We start from the raw sequence: 3,763 nt of genomic DNA, 5'->3' as shown, positions 1-3,763 counted from the left end.
AAATTTAATATTGTTTGTGTTTAATAGATGCGAGTGAAAGAAAATGCTATTAATTCTTCTTTTTTGTTGCTGCTGTGACTATTGATATAAGTCTCTCTCTCTCTTTCTCTTGTTGGCCTGCTCACTATAGAGCACGTCGGTGGGACATGGCCCGGTCAACAATCAGTCTCCTCGGAATTCTCGGTCCCTGGTTGCAGCCTCCCATCCATGTAGACATCCGATGTCCGACAGGTCTCGTTTCACCTGATCCAGCCATCGAGTTCGCTGTCCCTTGCGGCTTATGTCGAACTGTGGATCGCTGTCGAACACCTTCTTAATGGGGCATGAGTTCGGCATCCTCATGACATGCCCCAGCCAACGTATCCTGGCAGCCTTTGCCACAGTCAGGATCACATTTCGTGCGGGTCTTTAAGTATTGATCTAAGTACTGTCTACTAATTTCGATTGTCATTTCGGCATCAATTCATAATTTGTTGAATTATCGCTTCCCAAAGAGATTAAGTTCAAACATTAAGTCACAAATACTATTCAGAAACATGTGTTCTGTTAACTAACATAAGTAAGTAGCTATAAGTTGTGTCTATAAAGCCATCAAAGCATATTGAACAGCATTGTTATCGTTTTAGGACTTTTGCAACAATTTTAAGACCAAAAAAACTAATTATACAATGATCGATGAATAGTAATTTTGTCTTTTTTTGGGCTCAACAACTGTTGTCGGTCAAGGCCTGGCCGCCTGTACCACTTGTGGGGTAGGGCCGCTTTCAGTGACTATTGGATTATCCCCCATAGCATCAAAATCCTACGTATGGCGGCACGGTATACTAGGTATACTAGGAAGGTATATTTGGAGCTTGAACCCATGACGGGCATGTTGTTAAGTTGTACGAGTTGACGACTGCACCAAGAGACCGGCTGAGATAGTGTTTGTAGTTCGTGTTAATGTTGTAGAATCCGCTACAAATAGCACACCTATCAACATTCTGCGCCTTTAAAGTGATTTAACGCTCCAGCTCGCTACCGTACTCTTCGCATCGTCTCATGCTGTCTGTCACCTAATGCAATGGCGGTAGATGAGTTGTACCCCACGCACGAACACGCCATTACCTGTTCCAAGCAAAGAGCCCTGTCGCATCCATCCGCATAGACTAATATGTGACATATTCGCAAAAACTGTTTTGCAACAACCCTAAGCAAATGCTTTTCCGCACGCCGCACTAATGGTCCGCCACCGTTGATTACGAAATATGGTTCGCCGGTTTGTCCGGGCTGTGTCTGCTGGCTGGCTGGGACAGTCACCGCGCGTAAACGCGTAATCATTAACATGTGCGCGGTTGGCGTGATGTTTCGGTGACAACCGGGCAGTAGTAGGCGAGAGTCTTTCAGCCTGCTGCGAAAGCTTTCGGACAGTTCTGTAACGCAAATGGTAAAGAGAAGGGAGGGGGGGGGGGGGATGATTTACACGTTGCCTTCCGTCCCATTGGTTTGTGCTTCGTCAGTCGCTATACAGCCAGACGCAAACGGGGATCACTGCAAAAAACTACGCCGCAAACGCTTGTGAACTCTCCGCACCGTACCCTCCCAGAACGGCAGTGCCAAAGACCTGTTGGTAAGGGGTGAGAATTGTGCAACCAGGCGGAACAAGTGAATTGTTTCAGAGTCTTTGTGTGAGTGTGTATTGGTACGGTGCAATCGACACCAACCGTTGTGTTCTAGAGGGTGAAGAGCTGGTTGGCTTCTTTGGATTCCTCTGGTAGCAGGAATCGGTTTGCCCGAACCGTCCGCGGTGGCTGACCTTATTAAGGGACCGGGACATCTTTCCGGGGAGGCACAGCTTGGGGCTTATAATTGGTGCGCATTGTCAGGGCAGGCGCAAAAGCACGGTCTGCGGCCGAGCTAATACAACGTCTTGATTAGCATCGAATGTGCTGCGCTTGCTGGGCATGGGAAGCCGCACGGCAGGTTCTGGGAAGATCGACGCTTCTAATCTGGGATGCAGTGCAAAAGAAAGCCATGGAGCCGCCGCAATTGAAGCAGTCGAGGTGAATGAATTGAGCTGTGAACTTAGAAGCGGAAGAAGCGATTCAACCAAATGCCATTGCCCGTTTAAAAGGTAAGCAAATGTTGTAGCAGTATCCTTTCATGACTCCATAATGTCCCGGTCCCTTGTGGGAACCCTTGTAAGCACGTATTTAAATCACACTTGCCGTATAAATTACACAAATGCTGCTGAAATCCGACCAAAACCTTTTACCATCCGGCGAGGAAAGGGAAGTTTCCGCAAAACGTTTCCTGTTTGTTTTTGCTTCTCTCCATCCCAATTTCCCAGCGATTTTTGGCATCACGCCGTGTGAAGATTTGCCTGTAACAAGTGGTTAATTTGTAGCACTTTTCACATTTTTCGAAATGGATTTTGGATCCGACCAAATTGCCATTAAAAAACAGAGTGCAAACCCGATACTATTCGGATAGGAAGCGGACATTTATTTCCTTTCCCGCCGTTCTGTGGTTTTGCGGTTAAAGCACGTACGAGAATCGATTCCCTTTTTACGGCCCGGTACGGCCGCCGTTGCATGCGGGAAAGCGAAATCCAACACTCTGCTCCACTGCTTGGCAGGTTCGTGGAGTCCATCCTAGGGAGGGGGGGAGGGGGACTGTTTCAGCTGTGTGTGAATTTAGCCGAATGTTAAATCCCATGCCGACAGTCCGCCCTTTGCCCATCCATGCCGCGGGATAAAATTACGACCCAGGCGTTTTGGGTGGACCAGATTACTCTGGTCAGGGTTTGCGAATTGCTGTAAATGGTTTCGTGTTTCTACGCGAGCGCGATTGATGAACGGAACTATCTCTCGCCAGCCCGCGATGATTGATTGCGCAGGACGATAAGTGTCCGTGCGGGGCAGATGGGAGGAAGCGCTGTGCTGCGGAAGCTGACGGGAAGGACACTGAGCTCCAACCGGTGAGTGGTTGTTGAGAGTGCAGATTCTCTTTGTTTTACTTTTAGGGGCAGATAGAAAGATCAACGACCCAAGGAGGAGCCTTAAACATGGGTGGGTTTGTGTTGTGATAAATATAGCCACAGCTACAAGAATACCCAAAATTGCAAAAAAATCTGATACCAGGTAGAATGAATATTCACCACTGGATGTGTGTGTGTGTGTCTGTGCTAAGGGAATTGGGCAGCTTGATGAGGAGATTTAAAATCATTTGGTCAAACATTAGTAAGAATCGCGTTCTGCCGTTGTAAACATGTGAAGCGTGGTGATGAATTTTTATTGTTGTTTTTTTTTTTAATTACAGTGTGCATCACAAGTTTAGTGAACTCTTACTTCATTTAGAGGCTGCTAATTGTTTGCCTAAATTATCGTCGTGGTTTGGTTTTCTATTTTAGTCCTCCCCTGCATTACAAGGCGTATAAATGACGTAGTGTTCATCTAAAAGGCAGTTCTATGCTCAATTGCAGGGTATTATCAATACTATTTTTTAACATGCTGTACAAATAAGCTCAAAAAAACTTGTACGGATCAAACGCTCTTATACGCATGGCTCAATATCTCGTTATGGGTCAAGCTCACACAGAGAGCCAAGCTCACAAATGTCTTAGGCATGTTATTTAAGGTACTACGATTATTGTGTCAAAAAAGACGAAGAAGATGTTTGATTGATGTCGTGACAATGAGAGCAATAGAATTGAGACAAATTTATGTTTAAAGAGGCTTACCGCGTCAATGTTGCTATCATCGTCTGTTTGCAAAGATCTCTA

Source organism: Anopheles merus, chromosome 2R (genome assembly GCF_017562075.2).
Source record: "Anopheles merus strain MAF chromosome 2R, AmerM5.1, whole genome shotgun sequence".
In the NCBI taxonomy this organism is placed as follows: domain Eukaryota; kingdom Metazoa; phylum Arthropoda; class Insecta; order Diptera; family Culicidae; genus Anopheles; species Anopheles merus.
Note: the sequence above shows the minus strand (reverse complement) of the source record.